The 14,737-nt window shown below is 43.7% G+C and overlaps 1 protein-coding gene and 1 pseudogene across 1 annotated transcript in view; both read right to left on the bottom strand.

Annotated features, from left to right (window-relative positions):
• Window positions 1–14,737, bottom strand: part of WWOX (WW domain containing oxidoreductase) — a 1,116,547-nt gene that overhangs the window by 373,608 nt on the left and 728,202 nt on the right. The window lies entirely within an intron of this gene.
• LOC129016030 (small ribosomal subunit protein uS3-like) lies at window positions 11,974–12,848 on the bottom strand (annotated as a pseudogene).

Genomic DNA, 14,737 nt, shown 5'->3' with positions numbered 1-14,737 from the left:
ATGCAGCCTGACAGAGTTGAAGGAGAAGGCTCTCAAGCTACCAGCTTTCCCCACAACCCCACAGACAAAGCAGAAGGCACACGGCCAAGATGGGTTCTTGGCCTCTAACTGTGCCAGTCTTTCTTAAAATGAGAACAGCCTTGGGAGGTGAAAAGACCTTTGGAGAAACCTTTGGAACAACACGCAGTAAATTTACTCATTCAAGCTTTCTGTGCCCTTGAGCAGGTAGGTCCCTGGGACTCCGTCTTCTCATCTGTAAAATGGGGACAATAATACTTACCTTTATATTTATTGATATTTCTACACAGGATGACTATGAAAATTAAGTAAAATAATGAATATAAGAATCCTAACACCAAACCCAAATCTAGGAAGTATAGATACATGGTGGCTATTGTTATTACAAATTACCAAGTCAAAGTAATATATAGAAATTCACATTGGATTTCTAATCACTCAATCTTTGTCAGCCCCTCTTTCTTGGTATATGATACAAAATATTTGGTTCACCAATAAATAGTTTCTAGAACTATTTATGGAACCAAGCAGATGCCTCACTAAGAGGTCTGTATCGAATCTTCAATCTTGCACTGCTAGAAAATAAAAAATAAAAAAAAAAGCATCTCACTCCCGAGAAGTGTTCAGGCTTTGAGTGATGTCAAAGGCCTTTGAACAAGCCTTATAAGTGACATCCATATTTGTCCATTTTTGACTTAAATTGCTTTTGGTTCAACCACTGCCGTGAATTGCCTTGATGCAATATCATACAGAATGACACAAAACACAGAGGAAGAAGCAAGTAGCTGGGCAAGGGTTAGGGAATAAAGGAGTCATTGCCTCGTTCACTTCTCTAAGTGTTGGAAGAAATGAAAATGAAACCCGCGTTGAAAGGTAATCTCTATGAACCGTGATAAGAGCAAGTGACATTTTTACATAGCTCAAGTCTTCTGGTTCAGCCTAGCGGTTATAATAAAAGCCATTTACATGCAGCTAACCATTTTTTTAAGTTTCCACCTGCTCTTTTTCTTTTTCTTCTTTTTCTCCTTCTTCTTCTCCCCCCTCACTAAGCAGCAAAGTGCCATCTGCAATTCTGGAACTTCTCGTTAATATAATCTGGGCTCTGGTTTCCATTGTGTGGGATGAAGAAGCGGCTTCTATGTTCTAGAGAACAACCTCCACTCTCCCTGTTTCTCTCTTCTGCTGCACTTGACCTTCCATCTCTCATCTTTTGCTGCCAACCTCTGACTCTGAAAAAAGAAAAAAGTTCTTCGCAAAAGCTCATCTACTGCTTGGCCCCCTATGCTAAGAAATTCTGTTTCATCTCAGTCCTGTGATTAGGAATCCAAACCACAGGGGCTTTTGGTGTATAGAATAATTAAGGAGATCAGAAATTAGGTCAGAAATCCTGGGGTCCAGCCTCATCTCTGCCACTTACCAACTGCCTGATATTAAGTGAGCTGCTACAGTATTTCAGCATGTCATTTTCTACAGACAGCAAATGGCCTAATGCCAGCCACCTCAAGGATGGTAGCAAGAATTAAATGAGGTACTGTATTGGCAAGGCCTGGTGCAGTGCAGGAACTGAGGAATGCTCATTCTCTTTCCTCCCAAACAACAAAGATGACTTATTAAACATGGCAAGGGGCAGAAGTGTCTGAAAATGCCAACGTGAGATGCTACTAGAAGAGTGGATGCCGCCCTTCAGATGGGTCCACAGTAGTATGTCCTTGCGGGAATAAATTTCAGGAGAGCTCAACCCCAGGGAAACCACTGTCGAAATCACAAAGAGGGCCTCCTATCTCTGGCGGGGCCACTGGCTTTGCAAATGGAGCACAAGGTTTTACCTCCTCGTGTGGCCCTGCCAGTTGTCCCTCCCTAGGCCACAGCAGTACAACTTTCCAAGGAGCCCTCCCTGGATTCCACATCAGTGTGCTATTAGTCTGTGCAAAGAAAGAGTAAATCTAAGTGTTAAAAAAAAAAACAAAAACGCATGTTAACCACTGTTGTTGTACCCTTACAAAGAAGAGGCCAGGCGGTATATATAGATCTCTCCATTTTCATGTGTGCATACAAGGTCACTTTCTCAACGAATCAATAGAACAATCTGAATATACAATTTTCATGTCACTATGTATTTTGGAGTTGAAATACATTGAAGGGAACAAGAATAACGAGGCTTTGAAGAAGTGGCAGCTTAGGTAGTAACATAATTTTATATTTCCTTGTCGTTAGTCTCAAATATATCTGAGGATACAACTCAGAGCTCTGCTTACATAAAAAGTCAGAAACAAAAAAATAAATATGTTGAATTCAGATTTGAATTTTTACTCTTTTCCTACCAAAAGAAGTTGAAGACATTTTTTCTAGATGTCTGCTAGCAATATTTTGGCAACACATTTTTTTGTTGTTGCTGTTTTCGTTTCTCCCTCGAGCCTAGTTTGCTCAATTTCTTCACGAGGTCAGATTAGCACAGGGTGAGTCTCAGAACTGCTGTGTGTTCTTAGGCAAGTCACATCGCATCTCTGTTTCCTACTCTATAAAACGCATTCATAATAACTGGCCTAGCCAATAGGACTGCTATAAGGTGTGATATCAATATGTGTGTGAACAACTGTGTGAAGATTCTTAAGTGCTGATTGTGTGATTTCACGGGGTATTCAGTATAACTCCACCTTCTCTTTCTTCAACACACAACTGCTCTGCTAACATGCTCATGGGCACTTGTAACATTGAAGGAATATTTCCCTTTTAAAGTCATTTTTGTTGCTGGCCCCTTTAAGAGGATTTGACCATTATCAACATGGGGATTTAAAGCCTTTACTTACTACTAGAATATTGTGCACAATGCTTTGAATGTTGTAGCTAAAGGGATAAAAGCTACAGACTAAAATAATACATAATCTCGGTAGGTGAATAAATTTTACTAGAATGATGGCGCTTGTTTTCTAGGTGGTAAGAAGCCCACTGCAATAATCACAGCTAATGTTGGATAATGACAAAAGCAAGGCTTTCAGAGCAAGATACACTGGATTTAAGCTGATATATTACCTTAAGATCCTTGGGCTTCATTTTTGGAGCTTCCTCCTCCACCTCTGTAAAATGGGCACATTAACGCCCTCCAAACCCCCTTAAAAATTTGAGTGGAAATTGAACAAAAAAACAGACTGGAAATACAGTTTGTAGAACACTCAGCACAGTGTCTGGTTCCTGACAGCCCTTCAATAATTATGAACTGCTAATATGATTGCTCAGACTAAGGTGGTATGCATGATTATTACAAATAGTCATTATCATAATAATGTTATTATGAACAATCATTAAAAACTAAAGCTTCATATTTATATATTGCATAATTTTTTGGCTTCTGAGTAAACTGATGTAATGATTTGACATATGCAACATCCTGAAGTTAGCCTTCCTCTTTCTCTGTATCCCCTTTGTACCTGTATCTATAAATTATCTCTGCAATATACAAAATCTTTGTTCTGTTAAGAAGTCAGTGGAATGTTCAAGAAAGATCAAGAATTTCTGGAACCCTGTCTCCATCTGCAACAAACTACGCTGTACTTTCTGATCATCGGCAATGGGGATTTTACGTTGCAGACGCTTGTCCTTGCTGCCAGCCTTCAGACCCTGTTTACAGACCTCCTGAGGATACACTTTTCTCATTTACTATGTTTCTTTGGATGGCAACCTATACACCTCTCAATAAATTTTGGTTTACCTAGGAGCTGACGAGCACAGAAACCTAGATTCAATTTGTGCCGATTTATGAGACACATGCACGACAATCCTGGAAACTTTCCTGTAGCTCACTTTATAAATTAACCCCTTATTTAAATATTCTGCAGACTTAGCACAGGGCAGTGTTCAACGGGGACATGGTCCCAGATCAGCCTTTTGGGCCTCTCCATGTTTGCTACCAGAACACATGGGCCCTGTTCAGCAAAAACAATGCAAATTTACAAGATTTATGAGAAGAAGGGAATGTTCCTATCTTGTTGTTATTCAGGCCACAGCATCGCTGGTCTTAACAGGCTCCATACTGCTCAGTTCCAGACGTTCGACAGCTGGACTTGGGATGCATGTGTGAGCAGTGTTCTGATTTGACTGATGGCTTCACTCATTCACTCATTCACTCATTCAGCTGAAATGTTCCAAATGCTTAATAAAAGCAAGACAATGAGGCTGAAGCCAAACGGATGCAACACAGAATGAGACACAATCCTTGGCCTCAAAGAACTTATATTCCACGGGGAGACAAAGTGCCTGTATGGTACGATAGAAAAGGCATGAAATGCATGAGCCAGCAAACCTTCGCTCGAAGCCTGCACTTGCTTGTGAGCTGTTTGACTCTGGGTAATTTACCGGATCCTCTTATGCCTCAGTTTCCTCATCAATTTCACAGAGGAGGCATTGAGGTAATAGCATTCAATAAACTGCTGTGAAATCTCTAAGCACCATACAGATATTCAAGATTCTTACGCACGTCAGTATTGCACAAGAGAAAGGAACATGTGTGCTGTAAATTAACAAATGAAAGACTAGGAAAAATCATATACAAGCACCAAAAGCTTACTGGGGTTATGATAGAAGAGTGTCCTCACTGCATGTTGTAGGTATTGTAACCCAATTTTCCGAACTCGTGGAAGAGGAGAATGATGAGGAAAGAGAATAGAAACCAGGAGGAGGAGGAGGAGAAGATGGCTGGGCCATTAAGTAAACATGAGAACAACAGCCACATTGGAGAAACAAGCTGTATGCAGGAAAGAGTGCAAGTTGAGGACTGGTAAAAAGAAAGAGTTTGTCATCCCAGTGCTTTGAGAGGCTGAGGTGAGAGGACTGCTTGAAGCCAGGAGTTCAAGACCAGACTGGACAAAAAAGCAAGCAAGCCTCATCTCTACAAAAAAATAGTCAAAATTAACCAAGCACAGTAGTGCATGCTTGTAGTCCCAGATACTTGGGAGGCTGAGGCTGGAGGATTGCTTGAGCCTAGGAGTTGGAGGCTACAGTGATCTGTGATTACACCACTGCACTATAGCCTGGGCAAAAGAGCAAGGCCCTGTCTTAAAAAAGGAAAAAAAAAAATCGAGAGAAAAGGCTGAGCCTGGCCACTTTGCTTTTCCATATCCCACCAACTGATAACACCAATGGGGACATAGTACATTGTCCAAATGGCAGCAATCCTTTAAAGAAATTCTCTTACTTTCAGAAAGAAAAATAAATAGAACTGCTTGAGCTCAAAAGTCACTGCTGAAATAATTATAAATGGATGTCATCTGTCTTTGGGGGAAGTTCTCTAACGAATATCACAGAAGCAGCTCGAGGTTTCCTCTCCAAAGTCATCTCCCCCACTCACCTGGGGGCCTCTGCACTCCACCATGACACGATTCCCTTGGGTTGTCCATTCTTTAATCGCAATCCCTCCTGAGAGGGCCACCACAGGACGTGGATTCACACTAGCAGGATGACTTTTCTAATCCAGGAAGCAGAGAGGGACATATTTTCCCACCCTCCATGCCACTGCCAATAGCCAAACCAGTGAAGCGAGCAGGTGTTAGGAGAGTCAGGGCGTGTGGAGTGGCAGAGTGTGGTGGTCTTAGAATATGCCCACAAGTTCTTTGATAGACCTCCCTTCCAATGGTGGAGCCAGGTTCCCCTCTCCTAACTACGGTCTTTACCGGTATACTTCCAATCAACAGAATGTAGCTAAAGTTACAGTGCTTGACAGTGCATGACGTCTAACAATGGGGCTTAAAAGGCCGTGCCACATCTTCCTCACACTCTCTCTGAGATCATCATTCTGTGGGAGGCCAGATGACATATTGTGAGGATGCTCAAGAAGCTGTACAGAGAGGCCCCCATGGTGAAGAACTGAGGCCTCCTGCCAACAGCCACGTCAGTGAACCCCTTGGACATGAAACCTCCTCTTCAGTCAAGGATTCTGAGACTGCAGCCCCAGCCAACAGCTTGCTGGCAACTTCAGAAAAGACCCTGAGCTAGAATCACCCAGCTAAGCCACTCCCTAATTCCTGACCCACAAAGACGATGAGATTCTAAGTGCTTACATTTTGGGGTAATTTGTTAGGCAGCAATGGATAATTGTTGCCAATACCTAGGTGGTGAGTTAGTGGATCCAGGCAAAAGTGACAAGAGCAACACAGGTAGCTATCACCAAAAGTGAGGAAAGAGGAAGGGTATTTGAGAAAATTACAAAATGATCACCAACATGTGAACCTGCCAAGGATGTTTTCCTCCCCCATGTCTCCTAAGAGACTGCGTTCTAGCTCGGCTTGACATGCAGTGCTACAGATAGATGCTCAATAAAAGCTTCTGGAGGTCATAGTTATAATCATTATTTTCACTAGTATGTACTGAGTACTTATTGAATACCAGGGATTATGCTTTGTGTTTCATATAAATTATCTTATTTCTTCTTCTCAATGGAAATAGTATTATGATCACTCTTTCACAGATGAGAAAAACTCAAGAAAAGAAAGACTGAGTGACCCACCTAAGGACTTGAACCTAATCATCATGCAGCCTGCCTCCTGGTGTGCAGGTCACTGATGCTGGCTTTGTGCACCTGGGCATGGGCACCGGGGTCTCCCATGTAGGGTACCAGTGTATACTCAAAGCCACAAGATAAACTCACTGCATCTCTCTAGAGCACCCATTTCATTCACTGCTAAGCAACTTAAGACGTCATTTTTACATTTACATGAACACAGATCTTTTGAGCAATGTAAACTTCCATAGGAGCTTTTAGGATACATCTTGGAGGCTGGTCAGGGGCTATCAATCCTCCAGGAGCCTAAGGGTATTCTCTGCTGAAAGCACTAGCTAAGACACAGCTTGTCAAGGGGGAAATGAGGGCTGGAGGGCAAACATGACCTCAGAAGTCACAGACATGGTGCTCAGAGAGCCAGGGTCTTCAGCCCCCAAATTCTGACTGGTTCTCAGCTCTGCAAGCCCCTCCACCAGCCAGGCTGTGACACCTGCAAGGTCTGGGGGGCTTGGAATGCAGTCCCTTCTTCTCTTACAGAATTCACTCCCAAACCATCACATTCTGCCCTCCCCTTCCACTAGCACTGTGATTACTGCTGCATCATTAGCGCCCTTTAAAAGAACATGGTTTCCAAATCCTCCTAAACATGTTTGCAATGATCGCAATGCCCCTTTTCATAAATAATTGAAGAAGAGGCACCTGACCTGGCGGCTATAGAGGGTGAGTATGGGGCCGTAGGAGGAGAAAGAAAAGGACACTCTGCAAATGACAGAAATAGTCTTTTACAGTGGCAAGGAGGTAAGGAACTCTCTGACTCCCCGGGGGCCCCGAGCTGCTCAGATGTTCCCTCCAATACAAGCTGATGCCGTCCTGCTTGGCCAAATCGACCTGAACAGCCCAGAAAGCTGCACGGCCGTACCTGTCAGCCCCAATCGGTGCTGCAGAAATTTTGTTAGGAAAATAGATGTACTGAGATTCAATTTTTCGACTGTCTGAAGGCTTAATTTAGTGACCTTGGAAAATATCTCCTAGAGGTGAAAGAAGATGCTGGGAATCTGCTGGGGGGAAGGAGGCTTCCCTGGTAATGGGTAATTTGTTTACTCTAATTTTGAGGCCTCTTCAGGCAGCCATGAAAATAGTCAGAGAGGTACCACCATTTCTTACAAAAAGTGGGGGAGGGGAGACCCATAGAAACCAGGAAAAGAAACTCCCAGCCATACGGCACTACTTTCCCAAGAGGAGGTACGCATTATGATAATATGTACATATATATTTTATGTGTATATATAAAAATATGCTTATTATGAAAATTTTAAACATACACAAAGGGAAGACAATAACCCCATATAAATATCATTCAGATGCAAACATTACTAGAACGTTAACACTGCTTCTTTCTTCATCCTGTCCCTCCTTTTCTTTCTTCTTTCGTTGCGGCAGCTCTTGCTGCTGCTGTTGCAGAAGTATTTTGTTTACTTTTTTTTATATAAATTTTTTATAGAGATGAGGTTCTCCCTATGTTGCCCAGGCTGGTCTTGAACTCCTGATCTCTAGTGATCCTACCACTTCAGACTCCCAAAGCACTGGGCTTACAAGTGTGAGCCACTGTGTCTGGCCCCAAAGTATTTTAAAGCAAGCCCCAGACCTCATGTCATTTTTCCTCTGCTGAATGTATATGTCAGATGGTATTTGGAAGAGGCAGGGTTGCTCTGGTGCTCAACAGCTTTTCTCATTAATAAAACTACTTAAAGAAAAATGTTTGCAGGAGGGAGGAGCTCTGGAATTAGGAGTTCCAATTTTGGCTACAATCTGCAATTCCTGCAGGATCTTGGGCTACTCTGAACCTCTGGGTCTGTTTCCTTAGGTTGGGGAGGATAACGACTCATAGACCTGTTAGGGGAACTGAATGAGACATGATTTTCTAAAATCCTTGGCACAGAACCTAGTACAGGCTAAGGGAAAGGTGTGATGATTGACTCTATGTGTCTTGGACACAGGATGACAACATCAAAAATAAAAAGAAGGCAAAAAAATTGTAGTTGTCAATTTGACTGGACCACAGGGTGCCCACATATCTGACTATTATTGCTGAGTGTGTGTCTGTGAGGGTATTTCTGCATGAGACTAACCTTTGAATCAGTAGACTAAAACCGATTGCCCTGCCCTGTAGGTGTGGATCTCATCTAATCTGTTGAAGGCCCAAATAAAACAAAAGTCTGAGTAAGAAAGAATTTTCTCTCTTTGCCTGACTGTCTTCAACCTGGGACGCTTGTCTTCTGCCTTTTGATGAGGTTTCTACCATAGGCCCTTCTGGATCTCCAGATTGCTGGCTACATTTCTTGGGACTTCTAAGCTTCCGTAATTGTGTGGGCCAATTCGCCAGTTCCTAAAATCTCTATCTGTCTGTCTGTCTAGCTATCTGTCTGCCTGTCTCTCTCTCTCTTTCCATCCATCCATCCATCCAACTATCTATCCATCCATCCATCTTCCAGATGAACCCTGACTTATGATGGTTCTACTTTTGATGTTTGGAGTTTGTGATGGGGTGGCATGGCAAGGAGAAGAAGGCCAAGGTTTTAAATCCCAGCTTTGCCATTCATGGCTCTGTGGCTTTGGCAAGTCCCTTTAATCTCTATAAGTTTTGATTACCTTATCTGTAAAAGGGGGAAAACTACATCTACATTTTAGGATTACATAGAAGAATGCAAATAGAATGCAGAAAATGCTGCTCAAAAGACAGTGGCCTGAGAGTCTCCATTACATAGTTTCCAATCCAGCTGAGGCTAAATGGCAATTGCAATAGAGAAATAATAACTGTGCCCACTTTATAGGGTTGGAGGACTAGAGACAATATTGGTAACTAAGATTTAATAAAGTTCCCTGCACAAAATTGGCACACACATAATTAATAAAGGTCAGAGTGTGAAGTTTTATAAATAATGATAGATTATATCATGTTTATTATTAGGACATGTGTCTGATAGAATTTGGTATATAGTAGGACCTTAATAAATATGATATATTGTTATAAATTAAATTATCATCATATATAATTATATACTAATGATAATAAAAAATGCCCAGTGCAGTGCTGGACTTTAGATGGTAGACACCCCATAGACAGAAGGCAGGAAACAGTAACACCAATGGTGACGATGGCGGTAGAATCCTGTGCATGGTCGTGTTGCCTAAATGTTGGTCCTAACTGCATTCCTTCTCCTCACTCACCTCCAGCCCAACCTCCTATTCTGCATCCCCCAGTTTTTGCCTGGCCCCTGGATTAACACCCAGGTCCATCGAAGGCTCTTCTCTCTGGAGGCTGTGCTTTTATTGTCATTGTCTTTGCCACTGTGACAGGGAGCAAAAGCCAGGCCTTGGAGTCCCCAGCCCCCAACCCACGTGGGCCACTCAGATTAGATTACCTGGCCTCTCTCGTTCCTGCTGTCACTTGCTGCCTCCTGTAGTGTTGGCAGGGGTATCATTAAGGCCTCAAGGCCTGAAGAGCTAATAGACACACCAGGGCTCCCAGTTGCCAGTGCCTGCAGCAATTTGCACCTCTTGACACCCAGCAGCTAATTTCCCTTCATAACCTGACAATTTCCACAGCAACTCTGTCCCCAGTCACATCAGCCAGCTTAGGCCCCTTACTCTGACTCCTAATGAGGAGATGCAGTGCCTGGTTTCCCATCCTGAAATAACAACACTGGCTGCTGGATCCGTATGTTTTGTTGTTGTTGTTGTTGTTATTGTTATTTTTCTCTGAGATGCCGTCTTGCTCTGTCACCCAGGCTGGAGTGCAGTGGTGCCATCTCGGCTCACTGCAACCGCTGCCTCCCAGGTTCAAGTGATTCTCCTGCCTCAGCTTCCCGAGTTGCTGGGATTATAGACACCATGCCTGGCTATTTTTTTTTTTTTTTTTTTGTATTTTTAGTAGAGATGGGGTTTCACCATGTTGGCCAGGCTGGTCTCGAACTCCTAACCTCAGGTGACCCACCCACCTCCGCCTCCCAAAGTGCTGGGATTACAGACATGAGCCACCACACCCAGCCCCTTTTTCTCTTAGAACTCTCTCTTCCAGCTCCTTTCAGCCCTGGGGTCTCCCTGCCAGAAAATGGGGCTGGAAATGTGTTAAGGAGAAACTTGGAGAACAGAGAATAGCCTTGGAGATTACACACCTGACCCTGGAGCCACAAAGACTCCAGCTCCACTTCCTCTGTGAGTTTGTGTCACCGAGCCTTACCTTCCTCGTCTGTAAAATGGTCAAGAGCATCGTGCTTCCCCCATACATGGTGCTTCGATGTCATCTGCGTGAAGCTCTTAGCACAGAGCCCAGCACTTGGCCAGTGAGCAATTAACGTCTGTTCTCACTGTCTTAGAGGATCAGCCATTCAGGTTTTCATTCATTTACCCTTTGACTTGATGCCTATGTACTTTGCAGTTGGGGGAGCAGCTAAATTTGATTTAGCCCCCACAGAAAGGCAGCCTGGAGTTCTGGAGAGGAGAGCAGGTTTGTGACCAGAGAAACCAGGGATCAAATCTCTCTGGTTCCCGTGCATCATCTATAACACGTGGGGGCAGGAAAGCGATATGGGGAGGAAATCATCTAAACCCGGCTGGTGAGTCCTCAAGAGGGAAGGAAGAAACATATTCAAAAAATGTAATAGCTTGGTGTCCGGCATGTAGTGTGTGATCAATGAATACCACTTCCACTTACAGGGAAAGGGAGACTGAGGCAGAGGACAGCTAAGGAAATCCAGAATTGTCACATAGCTGGTGAGAGGGTGGCTGTGACTGTGACCTCATACCACTTCTCAAACCTCACCACTGTGCTCTTATCATGGGCTGAATGGTGGCCTCCAAAAAGGTAGTTCCATATCCAAATCCCTGCAACTTGTGAAGGTGAGCTTATTGGGAATCAGGTCTTTGCAGACGTAATTAAGTTACGGATCTTGAGATGAGATCAGCCAGGAAGACCTTAAATCCAAAAACAAGTGTCTTCATAGGAGAAAGGTAGAGGGAGATTTGAGGCAGACAGGAAAGCAGAACACAGGAGAAAAGGAGAAGGCCATGTGGCTGCAGAGGTAGGGATTGGAGTGATATGGTCACAAGTCCACAATCGCCAGCAGCCACCAGAAACGAAAGATGCAAGGAACAGATTCTTAGTTACAGCCTCCAAAAGAAGTGTAGCCCTGCCTTGATTCTGGATGTCTGGCCTCCAGAACTGTGAGAGAATACATTTCTGTTGTTGTTGTTTTGAGACTGAGTTTTACTCTTGTTGCCCAGGCTGGAGTGCAATGGCACGATCTTGGCTCACTGCAACCTCCACCTCCCGGGTTCAAGCGATTCTCCTGCCTCAGCCTCCCAAGTAGCCGTGATTACAGGGCACGCCTGGCTAATTTTTGTATTTTTAGTAGAGATGGGGTTTCACCATGTTGGCCAGACTGGTCTTGAACTCTTGACCTCAAGTGATCGGCCCACCTTGACTCCCACAGTGCTGGGATTACAGGCATGCCCGGTTGTCTTTGTAAAATATTATATTAAATGTCTTTACAAAGTAACATCCAGACTCCAGATACAACTGCCAAGGACAGCCCGTTATGCTATGGGGACTGGCTGGGGCATAGCAGGCGGCTCTGGCTTCCCACCCTTGTGTTCTGAGATGGGAGTGCTGGGCAGTATCTCATCTTTGGGTTCCATGATGCTCATGTGGTCAGGCAGAGGCTTCTTAGGGCCAGTCTTACCAGATGCGTCCCAGGGCAGCATGATCTTCACCTTGATGCCCAGCACACCCTATCTGAGCAGCACATGGTACACAACAGCATCAATGTACTAGTTAACAGGGTCCCTGCTGGGGATCATCAGGCCATCCACAAACTCATGGATTTGACCCTCTCATCAGAGTCTCCCAGAAACCACAACTTGGCAGCCTTTGGCCCCACTATTCATGATGAACCACAGCCCACCATCGCAGGCCCTCTGCACAGCAAGACCTCCTAGGAGCTTGTACTACAGACTCTGCCTGGGCAATGGCACACAGACCTCTGGGGCCACCCTTTCAGCATAAAGCTCTACAGTGCCCTCTGGGAAGCCAAATCCCTTCTGAACTACAGCAGTCAATTCCAGAACCCCTGGTTGTTCTCACCAAGAACATTTTGCATTCTGGTGGCTAAGATAATGGTTTCTGCCCTGATGGGCATAACTTGAATCTAAGCTTCAGAGTAGCATCATTAGCCAGCTCCTGAGTAAGAAACTGATTCCGTTCTTGCATCCGTAACATGCCATCAGCGACCAACATCCTCTTCTTGGAAATTCACACGGCCACCACGCTGCCACACACCATCAAAAGGAAAGCAGATTGTGCCTTCCTGAGATCTCACTACAGCAAGTCAGGACAGTGCAGTAAGAAGACGCTGCCCATGGAACAGACCTGGGTGGGAGTCAGCCCTGCTCTATGACCTCCCCGAGTGCCAGCATCCTCATTTATAAAGTGGAGTTGTTCATGAGTATTACCATTTTCCCCTAGCCTTGTAGGATTTAGGGGATGGTGAGAGAGACAGCACAGAGCACTTTGTTTATGGCTATAACACTGCCATTTTCTATTGCTACTATTACTGCCAGGAATGAAAACAACAAATAAAAACAAAAGCAACCCAAAAATTGCTCCCAAAGGAAAGGTGTGTCGCTTCCTCTCTGTTCTGTTCTCACACAAAGTTGCCTAGGACCCTGATATGGTTCGGGTGTGTCTCCACCCAAATCTCAACTTGAATTATATCTCCCAGAATTCCCACGTGTTGTGGGAGGGACCCAGGGCGAGGTAACTCAATCATGTGGGCCGGTCTTTCCTGCGCTATCCTCGTGATAGTGAATAAGTCTCACAAGATCTGATGGGTTTACCAGGGGTTCTCACGTTCGCTTCTTCCTCATTTTCTCCTGCCGCTGCCATGTAAGAAGTGCCTTTCACCTCCTGCCGTGATTCTGAGGCCTCCCCAGTCATGTGGAACTGTAAGTCCAATTAAACCTCTTTTTCTTCCCAGTCTCGGGTATGTCTTTATCAGCAGCGTGAAAAACAAACTAATACCGGCCCTGAAGTACTTTGCTTGTGTCTCCCCAGCACTTAGGAAAGTATCTGACATGTACCAAGTGAACAATACATATTGATTAGAGGAATGAATGAATGAGGAAAATAGAGTTCTAGAGTCAATGAGCTAACTTTTGGGAGGAGCTTGGACTGAATCCAGTAAATCAACCAATCACACATTTGAGTCAATAAAAATTTCATCATCATTGGTCATATTATTATTAGAAAAAATTTCTATAGGCAAAATGAAGCATCTAAATATGTCTACATGTAGGAGTGCACTGTTTATAAAAACTAAAATGAGAGTTATTTTTAACCGTCATATATTTCTAAAGATTGTTTAAAATCAAATGGATTTTTAAAAACTTTTATTTCAAGGTTTCAATCAATAAAAAGTAAAATAAAATAAAGTACTAGAAAAATAAAATTTGGATTCAGAGGCTAGAAACCTACAATGAAGATGTCTATCAAGGCAGGAGGATTGCTTTGAGGCCAGAAGTTTGAGACCAGCCTGGGCAACATAGCAAGACCCCATCTCTACAAAAAACAAAAATTAGCCCAGTATGGTGACTCTCACCTGTAGTCCTAGCTACTTGGGAGGCTGCAGTGGGAGGATCACTTAAACCCAGGCATTGGAGGTTATAGTGAGCTATGATCATACCACTGTACTCTAGCTCGGAGACAGAACAAGATTCTGTCTTGAAAAAAAAAAAAAAAAAAGAAAATAATAAGTCTAGGAAGCTCAGGATAGCCAATCCTTCCATCCCCTTAGAGAAACAGCAAAGTTAACACATGCATATCAGCTCAGACTCAGCGGGCCTTAAATGCACACATTTGCACAGATACGTGCATACTTTTACATAAACTCCCTGACACCAGTGGCTGGGTCTGTTTTATCAAACAATGTCTATTAAACTTCAGATGAAGTCTTTATTAAACATTTGTTGAATGGATGGAACATCTTTAGAATGCTATATGCGATTACACAGACAGGTGACCTCTCTCGTTTTGCAGCATCCTGAGATGTGGGTCACCATGGTGAACATTCAGGTGATGATAAGCGATGATGACTTCCCTTACATTTTTCTGCTTTAGGAAGCACCTGCCTCTTATTGAACCTGGAATGGTGGGATGGGGTGGGAGTCTGTCCT

Source organism: Pongo pygmaeus, chromosome 18, assembly GCF_028885625.2.
Source record: "Pongo pygmaeus isolate AG05252 chromosome 18, NHGRI_mPonPyg2-v2.0_pri, whole genome shotgun sequence".
Classification (NCBI taxonomy): Eukaryota; Metazoa; Chordata; class Mammalia; order Primates; family Hominidae; genus Pongo; species Pongo pygmaeus.
Note: the sequence above shows the minus strand (reverse complement) of the source record. Positions and strands in the feature narration are given on the sequence as shown.